This window comes from Rhamphochromis sp. 'chilingali', assembly GCF_963969265.1.
Source record: "Rhamphochromis sp. 'chilingali' genome assembly, chromosome: 2".
NCBI lineage: Eukaryota > Metazoa > Chordata > Actinopteri > Cichliformes > Cichlidae > Rhamphochromis > Rhamphochromis sp. 'chilingali'.
Genome location: NC_137930.1, coordinates 28,521,662 through 28,541,449, shown reverse-complemented (window position 1 = coordinate 28,541,449; position 19,788 = coordinate 28,521,662). Strand labels below are relative to the sequence as shown.

General features: G+C 46.4%; 1 protein-coding gene across 2 annotated transcripts in view; it reads right to left on the bottom strand.

Moving 5' to 3' along the window:
• Positions 1-19,346, bottom strand: part of strbp (spermatid perinuclear RNA binding protein) — a 101,528-nt gene extending 82,182 nt beyond the window's left edge. The window contains exon 1 of one of the 2 annotated variants that reach the window (XM_080875887.1): positions 19,271-19,346. The gene's annotated coding sequence lies outside the window, so the exon portion shown is untranslated. Of the gene's footprint in view, positions 1-17,745; positions 18,038-19,270 lie in introns of those variants that run through there. The other variant, XM_080875886.1, reaches the window with a different exon arrangement.
• Positions 19,347-19,788: the final 442 nt, after the last annotated feature.

Below are 19,788 nucleotides of genomic sequence, written 5' to 3'. Positions count from 1 at the left end.
GGGTCCAGTAACCATCACAGTGGCAGATATCCAAGAAAGGGTCTCCAGTATGAAGAGTTGGACAGCACCAGGGCCCGACATGGTTCACGCCTACTGGCTAAAGAAGCTGACTGCACTCCACGAGCGTCTGGCAGCACAAATGAACCAGCTGCTAGTTAACGAGAGACACCCGGAATGGCTAACCGAAGGTCGGACGGTCCTGATCCCCAAGGACCCCAAGAAGGGACCGGTCCCCTCCAACTACCGACCAATAACCTGCCTCAGTACTACATGGAAGCTCCTGTCAGGCATCATATCGGCTAAGATGAACAGGCACATGGGTCAATACATGAGCGGGACACAGAAAGGAATTGGCAAGAATACCAGAGGCGCAAAACACCAGCTACTGGTAGACAGAACAATCAGCCGAGACTGCAAGACCAGACTGACCAACCTGTGCACTGCCTGGATTGATTACAAGAAGGCCTATGACTCAATGCCCCACAGCTGGATACTGGAATGCCTAGAATTGTACAAGATCAATGGGACCCTAAGAGCCTTCATCAGGAACTCAATGGGGATGTGGCGTACAACACTAGAGGCCAACTCCAAGCCCATCGCACAAGTCACCATCAAGTGCCGGATCTACCAAAGAGATGCTCTGTCCCCACTGCTGTTCTGCATAGGCCTGAACCCCCTCAGTGAGATCATTAACAAGACTGGCTACGGATACCGACTACGGAACGGAGCAGTTGTCAGCCACCTCCTGCACATGGATGACATCAAGCTGTATGCCAAGAGTGAACGAGACATCGATTCACTGATCCACACTACCAGGCTATACAGCAATGACATTGGAATGTCGTTCGGACTGGAGAAGTGTAGTCGGATGGTAACAAAGAGAGGGAAGGTAGTCAGAACTGAGGGGATTGAACTACCAGAAGGCAACATTGCAGACATAGAGGACAGTTACAAGTACCTGGGGATCCCACAGGCGAATGGGAACCATGAAGAGGCCGCTAGAAAAGCTGCAACCACCAAGTACCTGCAGAGGGTCAGGCAAGTCCTGAGGAGTCAGCTGAATGGTAAGAACAAGATCCGGGCCATCAACACGTACGCCCTGCCCGTGATCAGGTACCCTGCTGGGGTAATAGGCTGGCCAAAGGAGGAGATAGAAGCCACTGACATAAAGACAAGAAAGCTCCTGACCATGCATGGAGGGTTTCACCCCAAGTCCAGCACCCTGAGGCTGTACGCTAAGCGGAAGGAAGGGGGCCGGGGACTGGTGAGTGTCAGCACCACAGTCCAGGATGAGACAAGGAACATCCAAGAATACATTGGGAAGATGGCCCCAACTGACCGAGTGCTCAGTGAATACCTCAGGCAGCAGAAACCCAAGAAAGAGGAGGGAAACGAGGAACCATCATGGAAGGACAGGGCCCTGCACGGTATGTACCACCGGCAGATAGAGGAGGTGGCTGATATCCAGAAATCCTACCAGTGGCTGGACAAAGCTGGACTGAAAGACAGCACAGAGGCACTAATCATGGCAGCACAAGAACAAGCTCTGAGCACAAGATCCATAGAGGCTGTCACGGTCCGCTGTGACAGACCGTGCGGTGGTGTGTATGGTGGACCCAGGTGCGAACACAGGTGAGCAGGCGGGAGTGAACTTTAAACAAAAGCGAGCCTTTATTGTGGCTGATGACAAGGTATACAAATACAGCAGGGATAGCGTGGCTAAACGGAAACCTAAACTGGGAATAACTAAGGTAAAGCTATGACTAAGAATACAATAGACCGGGCATGGAAACATAGAGGGTGGAAACACAGACGACGCGACACAGACTACATGAAACACAGAGACTAAATACACAAGAGGGATGATCAGGGGAAGTGGCCACACATGGGAACACAGCTGACACAGATAAACATAACAAGACATGGCAGGAGTAAACAACACTGACGGGAGACTGTCAAAGTAAAACAGGAAGTACACAGAGGTGCAAACAGGAGGAGAGAGAGAGCACGGGCATAGTGGGCTGGGGAAACATGGAATGAAACACGAGGGGAGATGAGGGCTCACAGATACATAGAGGGGCACACAGGGGATAAGAGTCACAAGGGGAAGTCAAATAAGGAACAACATAACAGGACAACTCAGGAAACATGACCTAAATAAGGAACGAAATACAAAAACACAAGGAACTGAGAATACTGGGCCCGCATGGCCCAGGACCATGACACCACCCCCCCCCTAAAGGGCTGGCTCCCGACAGCCCAAACCCGAGAAACAAAACAAAAACAGAAAACAACCCACCCAGGGCGGGAGGCGGGGGACCAGGACGGAGGGACCAGAACGGGAAACAAAACAAACAACAGAAAACACAGGAGCACATGACCATAGTCCAAATACAGTTCAGGGGGCCGACCCATAGCCCACAGGCACAAGAGTTCACGGGTCACACGGTCGGGGGGCCGACCAGGCGGGTGGCACAGGTGACAGAGCTGGTCCGGAGGCCGGCCGTGCGGAAGGCAGTGGCGGCGGCGAAGGAGACGACGGAGCAGTTCAGGGGGCCGACCGCGCGGAAGGCAGCAGCGGCTCTCCTGTGTTAGGCATGCAGGCCATGGCCCGGTGGGCACAGGACCAGACGAAGCACAGGCAGAGGCAGGACCAGACGAAGCACAGGCTGAAGCTGGGCCAGGCGAGGACGAAGACTCTGAGGCTGGGCCAGGCGAAGATGAGGCTGAAGCCGGAGCCGAAGCTGGACCAGGCGACGGTGAAGCAGGAGCCGAGACTGAGGCCGGACCAGGCGAAGCACAGGCTGGAGCTGGACCAGGCGTGGCAGAGGCGGAGGCTGGACCAGACGGCGATGTGGACGGAAATACGGAGGCCGCAGCTAGCGTGGATGAAGACACGGCCACTGCAAACGTGGACGAGGCTGCCAGTGGAGCAGCTGGTGGCTGAACGGGCCCCTCGGACCCCCCAGCGGAGACGGGTGGCTGAACGGGCCCCTCGGACCCCCCAGCGGAGACGGGTGGCTGAACGGGCCCCTCGGACCCTCCAGCGGACGTGGCTTGAGGCCGGATGGGCTCCTCGGGCCCTCCAGCCGGAAGAGACGGCTGAAGCAGAAAGCAGTCTGAGGCGGAGAGAAAGCTCACGCCATTCCTAGCAGGCTGCTTCCCAGCCTGTACAGCTGACGTGGAAGGAAGCTGAACGGGCTCCTCGGGCCCTCCAGCAGACGTGGCATGGTGCTGGACGGGCTCCTCGGGCCCTCCAGCTGACGTGGCTTGAGGCCGGATGGGCTCCTCGGGCCCCCCAGCAGACGAGGCATGGTGCTGGACGGGCTCCTCGGGCCCTCCAGCAGACGTGGCATGGTGCTGGACGGGCTCCTCGGGCCCTCCAGCCGACGTGGCTTGAGGCCGGACGGGCTCCTCGGGCCCTCCAGCTGACGAGGCATGAGGCCGGATGGGCTCCTCGGGCCCTTCAGCTGACGTGACGTGAAGTGGTGTGACTGCTGCAGGGTGCCGGATAGGCACACCCGGGCGTCTAGCAGCAGACGCAGGATGAACAGTTATGGAGGCCCCTGGCTGGACAGGGAGCTGAGCTGCCGGCTGGACAGAGAGCTGAGCTGCCGGCTGGACAGAGAGCTGAGCTGCCGGCTGGACAGAGAGCTGAGCTACCGGCTGGACAGAGAGCTGAGCTGCTAACCGGACAGGGAGCTGAGCTGCTAACCGGACAGGGAGCTGAGCTGCTAACCGGACAGGGAGCTGAGCTAAAGGCTGAGGAAACACAGGTTGTTGAGGCATAATCCCACACAGAGAGAGAGAGCAGGTGGAAAACAGTCTACAGGGCTTACTATCTTAGCACAGGAGTCAATGAAGTGAGCAGTGTTAAAGACCACCAGTTTCGAGCCAGCACTCTTTAGGTTCCCAGAGTCTGCATCAGTTGTAAGTGGCTTAAGGGCTAATGGCCCAGTCTCTGTAGTGACAGGAGGACTCAGGATAAGCTGGTTGGACTTAATCAATGGTAGTGTAAGGCTCAGAGGAGCTGGTTTAACCATATGAAAAACAAGAATTGCCACTCGACCCACAAAGACAAGGCTTAGACCATCAGAGTGTGGCTCCTGGACAAACATTAAATACTCGGGTATGGACCTAACTGATGGCATGGTAGTAGCATGACTGTGATATGTTGGACAGATGCGTTTTCTGGAACCCACACCCGTAGAGGTCTGTGCCTTCGGAGTGATAGCTATATTGAGTTGAGGGACAGACACAGTACTCGAACCATTAACTGAAACAGGTGACACTTCAGGCTGTAAGTGCGTGGTAACACCATTGTTCGAGGCCAAAATCGTATCTAGTGATGTGTTCACAGAGACAGGAGAAAAAGGTGTCACATTAACCCTGATCTCGGCCTCCATCTCCTGATTGGAGGTAATGGTGCTGGAGCAAGACAGTTCGAAATCACCCTGTTTATTACCTTCAGGTAGACAGAATGCATGTTGTGACATTGCACAGTCCAGGTCACCATGATCTGCAGTTATGTTTGCCTCTTGACGACGTAACGTGAGTTCATGATCAGCATTCACAGTTTTCAGTTCATTAAACACAAGTGTGGCTGGGAAAACAGGATCACTAGTCATGTCACCCTTTAATTCACGGTTCGCCACCTCTGCATTATCCTTGCTTACTGTGGCTGCAGAGGGCCCCGGAGGTGGGGAAACACATTTCTTGAGGTCCGGCTCCAACACAGGCACACCTGTTGGCCCATTGAGGAAGGGTGTGGCTTGGGAGCTGGTCCGATCTGGTACAGCTGAACCTTTAGTTAGACCATTGTGTCCAGACATGACCTTCACCAGTGACTGGGTTATGCTTTCATTACCTTCATTAAGTGACTGGTGGAGGAGCAGGGCCGACTCAGGAGGGAAGACCTTCGCCATAGGCAGCTCAGACTTAGTCGGAACTGCGGACACGGAAAGAGACACAAAAGAAAACACCTCCCTCCCGCTAGTAACATGAAAAGCAGTGGAAGTCTTTTTCGGTCTATGTGAAGATTCTGTGGTCCCTGCAGGATTGAGTGAAGTAGTCGCGAGTGACTGGGAAGAACTGTCTCTAGACTGTGGTTTGGTTAATAGGTCATTACTAGCCGTATCTCCGGCTAAGTCTGTATTCACTTCACACGCCTTCCACTCAGAGGAAACTTGGGGTAACAGAACGGTTTCACTCACCTCCGAGTGTTGAGCGGTGTGACGGCGACGCGAACGGCGCTTTTTCTTGGCTGTGGGCCCCGTTGAAGCGGACGGAGGGGCCTCCTGCAACGTCGCAGGGGCTGAGGAGGCGAGGGTTGGCGGAGCATCTGGCGGGAGCTCCTGGCAACTCCGGGGGCCCCCAAAGGCCAGGCGTGTCCCGCGGAAAATCTCACCGTAGCGAGGAGCGAGCCCTGGCTTCCCTCGTAGCTCCTCCTCCAGTTGCGCGCATGCGGCGCCCTGCCGCTCCTCGAGGTCGAAATCCATTACCTCCACAGCCTCCTCGTGTCGCTCAGTGGAGGGCGAGACATGCCGTAGCGATGAGCGACGGCGACGTGAACGCCGCTTCTGTCTTGAAGTGGACGCGGATGGAACTTGGTTTTCTGTGGCGACTGGCTCCTCGTCTTCCGACCACATCCGCGCCAGAAAAGAAGCGGGAGAAGAGTAGTCCGATTGAGGCAGCGAGGACGGGCGGCCGGTCCGAGGCGGGGCGGCTGGCGGAAGCTCCTCCTCGGAGATAAGCCAGGGCTTCCAGCGTAGCTCATCCGCCCGATACGCTCGCAACACCTGCTGCCGCTCCTCCTCACCGAAGTCAACAGCCTCGGGCATCTCCGTGCAGGCAGGCGGTGGCGCAGATGCGGAAGCTGATGAAGTGCGAGCCAATGGTGTGTCCGTGGTGAGCCTCACCGTTCCGACTCTGACCGCCACTGGCTCATGAGGCGGCGGGGCAACGGCGCGATGGCACGGCTCTGGTGAAGGTGCACGCCCACCGGGCCGCTGCTGCTGCGGACGGAGTCGGAGAGCGGAGACGAGAAGGTCGCTGACGAGGGGGTGCAGCGTCTCCCATAACCAGGGGAACACAGACACGCACACCCCTACCTGGCGGGCGAACTCCTCCCGTTCCTCCTCACTGGAACAGTGCAGCCACTTGTCGCATAGCGACTCCACTGTCCGGACAATCTCCAGTCTTTGTGTCGCTGGGTCCGGCATGGTCGCGTCGTACTGTCACGGTCCGCTGTGACAGACCGTGCGGTGGTGTGTATGGTGGACCCAGGTGCGAACACAGGTGAGCAGGCGGGAGTGAACTTTAAACAAAAGCGAGCCTTTATTGTGGCTGATGACAAGGTATACAAATACAGCAGGGATAGCGTGGCTAAACGGAAACCTAAACTGGGAATAACTAAGGTAAAGCTATGACTAAGAATACAATAGACCGGGCATGGAAACATAGAGGGTGGAAACACAGACGACGCGACACAGACTACATGAAACACAGAGACTAAATACACAAGAGGGATGATCAGGGGAAGTGGCCACACATGGGAACACAGCTGACACAGATAAACATAACAAGACATGGCAGGAGTAAACAACACTGACGGGAGACTGTCAAAGTAAAACAGGAAGTACACAGAGGTGCAAACAGGAGGAGAGAGAGAGCACGGGCATAGTGGGCTGGGGAAACATGGAATGAAACACGAGGGGAGATGAGGGCTCACAGATACATAGAGGGGCACACAGGGGATAAGAGTCACAAGGGGAAGTCAAATAAGGAACAACATAACAGGACAACTCAGGAAACATGACCTAAATAAGGAACGAAATACAAAAACACAAGGAACTGAGAATACTGGGCCCGCATGGCCCAGGACCATGACAGAGGCTGGGGTCTATCACACCAGGCAAGACCCCAGGTGCAGGCTGTGTAAAGATGCCCCAGAGACAATCCAGCACATAACAGCAGGGTGCAAGATGCTAGCAGGCAAGGCATACATGGAACGCCATAACCAAGTGGCCGGCATAGTGTACAGGAATATCTGTGCCGAGTATAACCTGGAAGTCCCGAGGTCAAAATGGGAGATGCCCCCAAGGGTGGTGGAGAATGACCGAGCTAAGATCCTGTGGGACTTCCAGATACAGACGGACAAAATGGTGGTGGCTAACCAACCGGACATAGTGGTGGTAGACAAACAGAAGAAGACGGCCGTAGTGATCGATGTAGCGGTTCCGAATGACAGCAATATCAGGAAGAAGGAACACGAGAAGCTGGAGAAATACCAAGGGCTCAGAGAAGAGCTCGAGAGGATGTGGAGGGTGAAGGTAACGGTGGTCCCCGTGGTAATCGGGGCACTAGGTGCGGTGACTCCCAAGCTAGGCGAGTGGCTCCAGCAGATCCCGGGAATAACATCGGAGATCTCTGTCCAGAAGAGCGCAGTCCTGGGAACAGCTAAGATACTGCGCAGGACCCTCAAGCTCCCAGGCCTCTGGTAGAGGACCCGAGCTTGATGGATAAACCGCCCGCAGGGGTGTGCTGGGTGTTTTATATATATTTAAATATATATATATTGAAAGGCTTTACAAAGTCACTATACGTGCTGAACTGGTACTCAGATAATTGTATCAGTTGTATCTGCCTTACATGGGGACCAGTTCAGAAATTAAACTTGCACTGGAATATTAATTTGACAGTAACAAGTGGACATACACATATTCTTTTTAAAAAAAATATATAATCTTAATGTGCATGTCAGCATGAGCTACTTTGTGCGTACAGAAGAGAACAGAATCTCATAAATCCTACTTTCTTACGATAAGCATATGTAAAAATCTAAATCTGTCATGGCCCACGCAGTATCTCACTGATAATCTCCATTACCAATTACAGGGTGATATGCTACAGCTTAACATGAAAGCAGCAATTAATCTGCTAACACCGGTCAGTGGATCACTGCTGTTGAGAGAAAATATTGCTTATGGGGATGCAACTGCATGCACAACACAGCCAATGTATTCCGGTCAATTATTTTTAACTGAGCTATAATCTTCACTCATTTTTTGTGAGATGAACGTCAAATGTAGTTTTGACTGTTTCATGATCCCAGGACTTTTTTCTTCTCACAGTAGCACAAATAAAAGCCTTAGACAGCCCCAGTGGAGACAGACTCGCCTACAGTTTCTTTTTCTCAGAGCTTTATTACTTATTATTTTCTGTTACGTTTTATAACGGGAAGGAGAAGGAGATAGGAAGGGTGTCTCATTTCCCTGAAAACAAGTGCTTCTTTAGACAGAAATAGAAAGATTTTACTTTTTTGAGATTGTAGACAGGTGTCAGTGCAGACAGAGTGGGATCACTAACAACTAGCACAACACAAGCAGCTACAAACCTTCAAGAACTGACAATATTTTTCATGTTTGCTACAAAAACAATCTTTCATCTGCTCTTTCTGAGGTACAAAATTTTTTTTAAAAAAAGACAAGAGCCTTAAAAGTGACAGACAAAGCGCACAAGGACAGGATATCACAACTGTGATGAGCAAACAGCTCTACAGTTTTTAATAAACAGAGTATTCTGGTAATCAGGTCAGTTATTTATCTTGCAAAAAAAGTGGAATAATGAGAAAATATTAAAGATTTCTTTGACAATCTCTTTGTCATAAAAGTTGACTGAATAAACCTGGGGGTTTTTGGAGCAGAAAAAAGCAATGAATGTCACCTTGGTCTCTGGGGAAATGTGAATGCCATGGGGCCTTGGGTTTTGTGGTTATAACTTATTGATCACAAAGCAAAGTACAAGTCTAACCTCCCAGCTTTTTCCTATATGGATCCAAAGAGCACAATCTTTGTTTTTTTACCTGCATTTGTGAAGTAGCACATCTCAATCAACCTACTGGAATTTGCTCTTTTTATGCCAACTTTTTTGTGAATACAGTTTTGTACAGCCGTTCACATTTCACAATACTTAGGTCACTTTTGCAAAACTCTTCACACAATTCTCCTAACTGACCTTCAGCTTGGCAAAGCAGTTCATTTCACATTCAAAATGCACTACAACTACCAAAACACTTTATTCAGGTCTCAAATAAACTCATTCTTCCAGAACACTAGCAAAGGTTGACAGTCGACAAACACACTTTGTCACCCACCAAACAATGACCTAAAAAACACTAACAACATGTAGCATTACACAGTGTTTTCTTGTGTAAAACAAGGACACATCTCTCTTTATAATTTCAATATATGTTACTGGAATGAATCAGACATCATGCAGAATTCGTTAATATTTGTTTATGTATTTTTATTTTTTTGCACTAAGTAATCCCAAAATACAAGAATTTGTATACACACCATCCACTGATACACATACAATAGTAATGCTAATCTACTCGGTCTTCTCCATTTGGCCACAGGTTCTCATCCACATCACATCTTATGTCATCTAGGGCAACACACCTAGGAAATAATCTTCTGGCATGCCAGAATTGAAGGAGTTGAAAAATTGAAGGAGTAACACCTGTGTAGATGTTCATCTACAATGAGAATCAGCTGTGGCTGGTTAAACTGCATTTTTAGATTTAAAATATGTTTCACTAAAATATTGCTGTTGAATTTTGCTGTCTTTTTAAGTTTTGCATTGTGTTATTGTTTTGGCCATAAGTTTAACAGTTTTGAAAACAGTATGTAAGTACATGCAAAATGTCCTGTATGTACAAAGATTTTTGGCAGTTGTTGTGTCTGAGTGAGAAAATAATTCATGAAATTTGAGAGATGTAGTCATTGAATGCATTTTGTGCCAAAACAATGATAACTGGTCCTCAGTTTGGCCCACATAGACTTCTGTTGTGCTCACTGTGTGAGGAGTTTTGCAAAAGTGATCTAAGTATTGAGAAATGTGTCCTAGCGTCTGTAAAAAACTGTAAATGAATGATAACCTTTTGGGGAGGATCTACTGCTACAAAATATATTGAAGGTTTGCAACCCTAGCACCCATTCTGGCCTTTTTTGGAGCAAACAGAGGAAAGCACCTTTCTCTATGGCACTTGGATCAAATTAACCAAATTATTGAACCAGCTCGGATTCTGCCTGGCAACTTTCCAGCGTCAGTCCAAACATGTCCTGTTTGGTCTGAATAAATAGCTCCATCTTCCTGGAAGTCAGAACGAGGGCAAGCTATGGTTTCCCTGATCTAAGCTCTTTTTGACACAGTAAGCAGAGCTGGGACATGAGAAGGGGACAGGCAGGGTTGTGTATGTGTGTGTGTGTGTGTGTGTGTGTGTGTGTGTGTGTGTGTGTGTGTGTGTGTGTGTGTGTGTGTGTGTGTGTGTGTGTGTGTGTGGGGTGGGTGCAAGGATGTGTGCACACTTTTGAATGAGTGTATTAGAGGACAAAACAGTAAAAGAGTGAGATGAAGGAGCAGGAATTAGTTTAGTTGCCTCTACTTTACCTAAACTGGTTATCAGCATGTGCTCTGTAAACATCATATGCTTGTGTGCGCCTGTGCATAAACAACTGCATACGAGGGAGAGCTGCCAGTGATTGGCAGTATCCGAGTGATAGAGCAGGCGGGCATCCAAACTGTTAAACAAAGGATAATACATTTACTCCTTCAGTAAATGTGGTGTTGCAACACCTACTAACAAACCCAACCATTCAATGAAAAAGTACATTCTTAAACCTGCACCATCTTCTGCCACTATCTCCCCTTTCCTGGTAAATCCAGCACCACCTATGCAAGTAATGCAGAATATGCAGAAATGTAGTGGACTTCTGAAAGCTTCCATCTTACACCAAATACAGTGTGATATTTTAAAAGTGGAGCAACACACTGTTCTGATATTTTTTCCCCACCATTTTGACAAATGTTAGTCTAGCGCATTAGTAAAAGGAGAAGGTTTATATTTATTGTTCATATCCAATGTGCTGTTTGCCCGTTGTAAATGGAACAGCAAACGCCCAAGCGCTTGGGTCCAGCACAGGAAGACAGCCCAGATATCCAACAATTCACAAAGAGACAGGCAAGGATCCAAAAATCCAACAAACAAAATTTACAGGAATAAGCCAAAGATAGTGATCAAACATCTGGCAAGAGATCATACCAAAAAAAAGACAAAGACACAAGCAAATGCTAGTAAGCTTGACACAATGCTTTGATAATCTAGGAGGGAACAAATTAAAGGAATGGCTATATATTGGTGGGAATTGATAAATTGAATTGATAAAAGGTTATCACAATAATTAAGACATTATATGGATGATCATTTTCTGAAGGAAATAGTTAATACTTTCCCAACACTTATCTGGACTTTATCTCAATTTGTAGAACAAGGGTTGTGTAAATGCCACACTAAGTGGTTTACAATATATGGATGCAAACAATTTAGCTCTTCTTGGAAATGCCACTGCAAATAATTCATTCATTATTTAATATACAATTGACTAAAATCATAATGTAACCACAACAGGCCATTTTTTAGATAGACTCACTGTTATTTCTACAGACTCAACAATGAATCATATAATGAAGGCTGCCTTTGTGTCGTTATAAAGCAGCCACAAAACACCCCCCCCCCCCCCCCCCCCGAAATAAAACAAAGTTCACGTTAACAGTAACTTGAAATCCCATCCTCTGAAACACTAATTTCAGCTTCAGTGTCCCTGTACAGCGGTGGTACAGCGCTATGGTGCAGTAAACCTTACATGGCCATCTCTTGCACTGTTTCTGTCTTTCCTGGTTCTCTCTCCGCCTCTGTGTGTTTTCTCTCTTTGTCTCCGTATCTCGTATCCGGTGTCTCTGTCACCCAGAACTATTCCTGGATTCCTGAGGTGAAGGAAGCAGGAATGGCTGATGTGGCTGTTGGCAGTAGCATTTTTTTGTGTCTCTTTTCTGTCTGCACACTTTTTATAAAACACACGCAGAGACAATATTCTTGCGTTGATGACTTTGTTCCTTTACCAAGTGGGGAAGATGTTTCCTTGTGTTTGTGAGACAAAAGCCTTTCTTGTTAATGCACATGGGTGTGTTTGCATGTGTACATTTGCATATGTGTGGCACACGACACAGCTGAAACTGAGATATGGTCAGGCGGATGGATCGGAGTTAGCAGGTTCTTTATTATTGTGTATGGAGGAATATTCAAAACAGTAGCACACTCTCATGTTATCTGCCCTTTGCACAGTCTCACCTGCACTACAGCACCTCTGGGACTGTCCTCAACTCCCTGTTGTGCTTACTGGAACCTTGGCAGCCAGCTTCCATATCAGCCAATTAGGAAAGCTTTTACTAAAGCTCTGGCCAATTGAATTAAAGCTACATTTCCTTGCCAGATGAGACTCTAAATGTGCTGCTGTATGCTAGAATCTGAGAACTGGTGGAAAGACTCCTGTTTCACTGATAGGCAGTGGGCACCAAAACACACTCAAATGCTGCAGAGGTAGCAGCAGGAGAGAGAGACGTCCCGTGACATTGCTGTGTCTCCTCTTATTACTGAGTGAGTGTTACTGAGATTCCAAACTGTTTAAACTGAGCACATAACATAAAGCACACCAGAGCCCAAGCTGCTGAAGGACCATGACGCCATTCCCAGGCGTACATAAAACAGATGCAGAAGAAAGAGAGCTGAACCGAGGGACACATTTAGAGGTGACAGGAATCAGGCAAGTGGAGTGAATACACAAGGAACAGACAAGCTACAATATGATAAAGCCAATAAACCTACATCTCAGGCAAATGGCTATTCTCGCCTTCAAAACTCTCTCAAACAACCTGGTTAAAATATGTCGTCATATAAGCTTGTCAGTATTGACAGTAATACTGACAACACTATTTAGTCAGTGTCTTGATTCATGCTCAATCATCCAGGTAAGTAAATCCCAAAAGGTTGATTCTGTTCATATGGACTTTTTAATGAGAAGGCCATACACTGTCATTCATACAACGCTGACCTAACAACAACACAAACTGAAGGAATTAGATAAAAGATAAGCTTTTGCCTCTGACATTTGAATGAAAAATCACAAAAATTAGTTTTGCTATGTTGGCGATATAATATGAATCCTTAACAAGTTCAGAAAGTCAAAATGTTGTGAATAAACACACAAAAGCAAGGTCCAAAATGATAATTAACTTAAAAAATCCTACATAAACAACATGTACAGTATAACCGCTCATACCAAATGGTATCATCTAAGGGCTCCAGTCCTTAGGGTTCCAGTTGTTTATTTGATAATGAGAGGCACACAGGTCAGTAGAAACTGATATCAGTTGCATCTATGATCATTCATATTTTAATTTAATGCACTTTTACTTTGTTCAGTAATTTTGATTTTGGTTTGATTGCTTTTTGGATGAATGAATGAATGAATGAATGAATGAATTGATTTTTGATGAAATCATCATCATTTAATGTATCTGACAATGGAAAATGATTCACAGATTGGTCCACTCAGACATCTCAATTGCTGACTATGTGGAGATCTCTGAGGATCTAGCTTCAGTTCATATAAAAATTAAAAAACAAATGTTAAAAACTGCAATCTTTAAAATACTCTTGAACCTGGAATTTCTCTTTATCTCTGTAAATATAACAATTTCTCTTGTGACAACCTCAGAAGCTCTATAGGGATGTCAATTTATGATTATGCGTTACAAAAGTAAAACTTAGTGTGGATGTTGGAAAAAAAACCAAAATGGTCTTTGACAGTGTGGAATATATTTAGAAAAAAGAACCTGTCAAAAACCACTATTTTATGGTTTATGGCTGATATTAAATTGTCACTCTGCTGTGTCTCTATTTGTCTTTGCTATGTGTGCTCAGTCTATCTACTAGTGTTGCCAGTTCTCTATGTGTCCTTAATCTGGGTATCTGGTCCCAAGTAAGTTCCATTAGTGGAAATTAAATCCATTTTCAAATCCACTGAAGCAATCTAAATCCACTGGGTGCGCTTCAATCGCCTTCCAGATTCTAGGGAAATCAAACACCAAGGGCTAAATGGTAAAACGCCCTACTTTAAATAAAAAAAAACACGGGGTTTATGTCTCAGGAATGTGAAATATAGGCATATCAATAGCGATAGTATAGTGGAAATTTCCATTTTAGGGCCATAATGTCACCTGAGCTAAATATATTCATATATATATGAATATATGTATATATATATATATTAGGGGTGCAACGATATTCGTATCGATATTGAACCGTTCGATACAGTGCTTTCGGTTCGGTACGCATATGTATCGAACAATACAACATTTGTAATTTATTTTATCAACTTTCCTTCTGACGATGCTGTCTGTGTTGAGCGCTCAGTGAATCTGCGTTCGACTACTCTGCCTAGGCTGCACTGTCGAGCGCAGATCCACTGAGCGCTCAACACAGACAGCATAGTCAGAAGGAAGAGCGCAGGGCAAGCTAGCAAGACAGAAGTTAAGCTCTCCTTGCAACATGGACCTCCCCCACCCTCATTCAGATCTGGCGTTTGGAATTATTTTGGTTTTCATGTGACGTATGACCCTGAAGGTAAGCGAGTCATGGACTAAAGTAAAACAGTATGTTGGATGTGCCATGCAATGCTCAATTACATGGGTGGGAACTAGTGTGTTAGCGCAGTTAGCTCGTTAAAGTGTTGGCCGTCTAGCCCCATGCACGGGGCGATCGGCGGTAGCTCGTTAACGGAGATTTGCCGTGTTGTGGCGTTAAGGTCATTTCAACGAGATTAACCTGAAAGCACTAGTGGGAACACAACGAATATGACGGCACATTTACGCCGACATCATCCTAGTGCAAAGACAAAAACAACAAGCATGCTACTAACTTTAGCCGAGTCATTTAGACAGCTGTTAGCACATGATTCTCCTTATGCTGCTGAGAATATAGCCCAGAAGAAGCGGATAGTATAGCTTTTATTTTGGAAAGAGACATTTCTCTGTAATAAACTCTCTTTTCCAAAGATGAGTGATTCCTCAATCAGATACAGGGCTTGCAATATCGCTAGCCCGACGTCCTGGAGCTAGCGATTTTTTCAGTTGGGCTACCAAAATCTATCTCTTCCCTGCCCGTCGGGCTATTGTAGGAAGGAAAAATATATGGCAATGCTTTTGCATTCTTTCAGAAATGTAGCTGGGTAATTATGTCATTGGCATCGGTGAGCCACTGTCAATATGTGACATATTGAAATCGCGTTTGAATTTGCGCTTGTTTTTTTGCTTTCACTTTGCAATCGTGCGAACTGTGTATAGAGAGCGACAGCACTGATCTGTGAGTGATGATAATTTGTGCACCAATTCCTCTGACATCGTCTTATTAATCGTTAGCTTACTATGCAAACATGATAAGTGAAATCTCCCGCAGCTTAAACATGTGAGAGGTTGATCACGCAGAGAATCGCTGAGCTTATGTGAGTGAGTGTGTAAAAGCATTTCAGTTCTGCTGAGCCAAATAAGACAGGTCAGGGTGAAGAAGTGACAGCCAAAGAAAAGCTTACCACAAAACGGAGAAGTTATGACAAATCAGACTATAAGGCAAAAAGAAAGTGCAGCTTTATGGTTTCATGGACAAAAGAATTTCTGTGGCTGCAATATGACGAGCTAAATAACCAGGGCTGCACATAAGTGGTCCGCAGGTGCGCATTCGCTGTCAAAATAAAAAACACGCACAAGGGTTAGGGTTAAATTTAAAAACTGTACTTTTAAGTTAAAATATATATTTATAATTTTAATAAATGACAAATTAAAAAGGCATGAACGTTTTTTTTGTATCGAAAAAATATCGAACCGTGACACCAAAGTATCGAACCGAACCGAACCGTGAATTTTGTGTATCGTTGCACCCCTAATATATATATATATATGTCTAGATTCAAAGTTGAAACATCTATGCCTGTTTCATCTTTGAAACCCCCCACCCCCCCCCACCCCCACAAAAAATGCTTTAAAAAAAGCCTGAGATGTCAAGGGGGAATTATGAAGAAAAGGGGAATCAGGGAAATCTGGAATATCAAAAAAGGAACAGCAAGGGAAAACAATGCTTAAAAGAAGGAGGAGGAAACAAAGACAGACTGTGCAGGGTGATCATACAATAACAGCTCACTCTTTCCCTCCTTCTCATCCTTTTATCTTGTCAATACTCAGAGTTCACTGCAAAGTCAATGCTTGGGCGAAGGAGTCCACGAAAGTGCTGGAGGGGCCTGGAGTGCACGCATGCACACACACAGACACAAGCATACGCACACTTTTTCAGCCTAACCTATGTAATGCTCACTTTGTAGGGCTGCAGGCAGATATTTGTCCACTGCAGTAAATAGCCGTGTACGACCACACAAATAAAGAAGGATGTAATAATCCTGTCTCCCCCTCTCTCCAACATGTTCACAAAGTCTACTGTGTGCAGTACAAGACGAGCATTATACGGCTGTAACAAGTAAGGACTAAAGAAGCCTGTGTTGCCTCTCAATAAATCAACTCCATTTAGGCGAGAGAGGCAACAAAGGCACCCCACATTTCCACATAACCAGGACAGGTGTGGCTGAGTGTGTCAGCAAGGGGCACCTCCTGCACACGAAAGCAGGTTGGAGAAGGGTGGAGCAAATAAAAATAACCTCAAGGCAACAGGCCATTAGTCAAGCATGAGGACCACCAGACACAAAGAAACGATAAGACAAATGAGAAGCACTGGAGAATAGCAGAGAGCAAAAGCAGCTCAATTCACCAGTCAATAAAAAGAGAAACAAACTATCTGCACATAACGAAAAAAAATTAACAAGAGGAGAAATATTGCAGCATCAGACGAAACAAGTTAGAAAGTTCTGCGTGGTACTGCATGCTGGTAGGTGTGAAGACCTTTGAACGCTGACAAGCTGACACGCCTGCTGTGGTCTTTCGAGTTGTTCCAACACCGGGAAATGAGGCGCACGTTTACGGTTTAATGCGTGGGGTTTTTTGTTGTTGTTTTTTTGGTATGCCAACAAACTGGTTGAGCAAGACGGGAGAGCAGTTCAGCATTTTCTTCCTCTCTGTCACTCGCTCGATGACGGGCATGCACGCACACGTATAGACACACTCGCGTAATAGGACACATATACACACACAAAACAGGAGGTATATGTATGTAAGGAAGTAGCCAGTTAACCTCAGTGATGAAACTTTGATCACTTACTTTTGGTTCCCTAAATCTATGCCCCCGTGAAGGCTAAAGGTGCATTTAAAAAAAAGGAAGTAGTTAAGTAACATAGCAATTTAAAAAAAATGCATTTAACACTTCAGGAAGACTTACCCCAAAAACCGCAGAAGAAGGGTTTGATAAAATATTACAGCTAAACAATTGAGACCTTTGTGCCAACGGTATAGCCTACATATCTTACAGTCAAGTGCGGAAGTGGGCTATCAGACACCTGCTATAAAAGATGAACTACAGTCGACCGACACCATCTGGCTTCATTGTCTTATTCTTCAAAGAACGGTTAATTTTTGAGACTCAAACATGTCTGACTGAAAACGTAACACGCTCAGTAACAGTAACATTAATAAAGTTTATAGTGTACCTAGTTCCTCTTTTTGCTTTTTTGACAAGGAAAAGCGAAAGCAAAATAAAAAAATAAAAAAAAATTATTTAATGCCAGTTAACTTAACCACAACCAACCGACAGGGAGAGATAAATTGTTCAAACTCTTGCTACTAGATTCTCAACTCTGCCTGGACGGCGCGCCGTAGAAAGGCGTCAGAAAACATCAAGAAAATACTTACGAGGTTGGCAAATGGGCTGCTGGGAGTCCGTCAATGACTCAAAAAACCCCACAAAAATATATATCCGAGCAAAGACAAAACAAACCCGATAAACAAAGCTCAGTCCAACACGTGAGCGAGACGAGCTGTCACCGTCCACTCGCGACGAAGAGAATAAAAAAAAATCACGAGCGCCTTGACAACCTGGGCAGCGAGCGAGCGCGAGCCCGGAGCCGCCTGCTGGTCTATCCCGCCTCGCAAGACACGAGAGCGGAGCCAAAGAGAGGGAGAAATCTCCGGAGATGAATGGCGGGAGTGCGCAGGCGCGGACGAGGGGGGGTCGACTCATTCCGCTGGAGTCGGGCTGTGAAGAAGGCAAGTGCAGAAGTGCCGCAATGTATGTAATCTATAGCCTACTACTAGCTCTCCGTACCAGGAAGGGATTTTAGAGGGGGAAAAAAATACGTGACAGCGTAAACAGCCGCTGATATATGGCGATAAAGCTATTCCTCAACCCATATGCAGACACACATAGCCTATATATACATTTACACACACAAAGAGAAAAAGACAAGATACGAGCTTCTAACTGAGCTTTTTCATTAATGTATAGCCTGTGCAGCTAATGACATTACTTTGAGAGGTTAGGCAAGAATTCACCGCAGATTCATTTATATTTACTAAATCTAATATATGTGATATCTAATCTGAGGCTTGTAAAAAAGAAAAGTCGATTGTGTCCATTAACACAATCAATTTTAAATAAAACAGAAAATCAGATGTAAGATGCTGAGTAAACAAGTCAGCATGAAAGAAAAAGTACGAGTGCTTGTTTAGTGATTTCTTTTTGTAGTTGAAAGCATTAAATACGACTTTACTGCCAAAACAACAGAGTCAAAAAAAAAAAAAAAAACTGAGCAAAGAAACTGATTTAAAAAGCATATGAGGAGCTATAGCCTATCTTCTCCAGGGCTCCCTCTCCATCCACGAGAGGCATTAGCTACTCTCTCTCTCTCCCCCCAGACAGTCTTATAAATAATTCAGCAAAAAAAGCTTATTCCTCAGCCTGGCTGCATGCAGCACCAAAAAGCCTCTCACGCTCCCCGGTGCCACAGCGTCAGTCTATGCTGGCGTTACCAATTAAGCTAAAATAAATCTAGAAGCAAAATAAAGTTCAATCAACATTCTTGTTTCGCAAATGGCTGTGGAAGATCAGCCAGATCAGCCGGGGATTACGAGGCTGCTGTCAACTATCAATAGCCTCATGTGCCTGGAAGAGACAAGGGGGAGAGGGGAAAAAGAGGAGCTGGAGGAGGGGGGGGGGCTGAGTTTCAATGCGTAGACGGTGCAGGGCAACCGAGGATGCTGTTTGTCCTGTCCGCGGATCTGATCGGAGGAGAGCAGAGAGTCAACCCGCAAGAGACAACAAATGAATCCAAGACATCCCGTCCCAAAGCTGCGCATCTGAATTGCTACATGCGGAGCTGGTGAGGGGAGATGAAGGGAGTGAAGGGGGAGTGTAAAGCCAGGACAAAAAGCAATTTACCTGCACACTGCTCCCGTTCAGCCTGCCGTTATTACTTCCCCACTCAGTGTGGCTTTCAGGGCTGCCGCTCACTCAGAGGTGCCCGCCGCTGAACGGGAATTTAGACGACGGGATTTGTTCACGTGGCCCCGTTCGGTGCTCCTAATTGGCGGAGCTCCTGGAGCTGCTGCTCCATTCGCACCTGTGCAGCAAACGGTGCAGCCGACAGCGGTTCACGGAAGAGAGGCAGGTGCAGGAGAGGAGAGAGAGAAGGGAAGCAGTCTGGCAAAAGGTACAACCTCTCGTAACAGTCTAATGCAACTCTTCCTCCTTGTTTTGTTTAATTTAAATAGATTCAATTTTATTTATGTAGCGCCAAATCACAACAACAGCTTTATATTGTAAAGAAAGTACACCAACAAACATGCAGAGAAAACCCCAACAGCCAGACGACCCCCACTGAGCAAGCATAAGGCAACAATGGTAAGGGTTGGGGTGTTGGGTGGAAGAAAGGATAAAGAGACACTAAGTTTAATTAA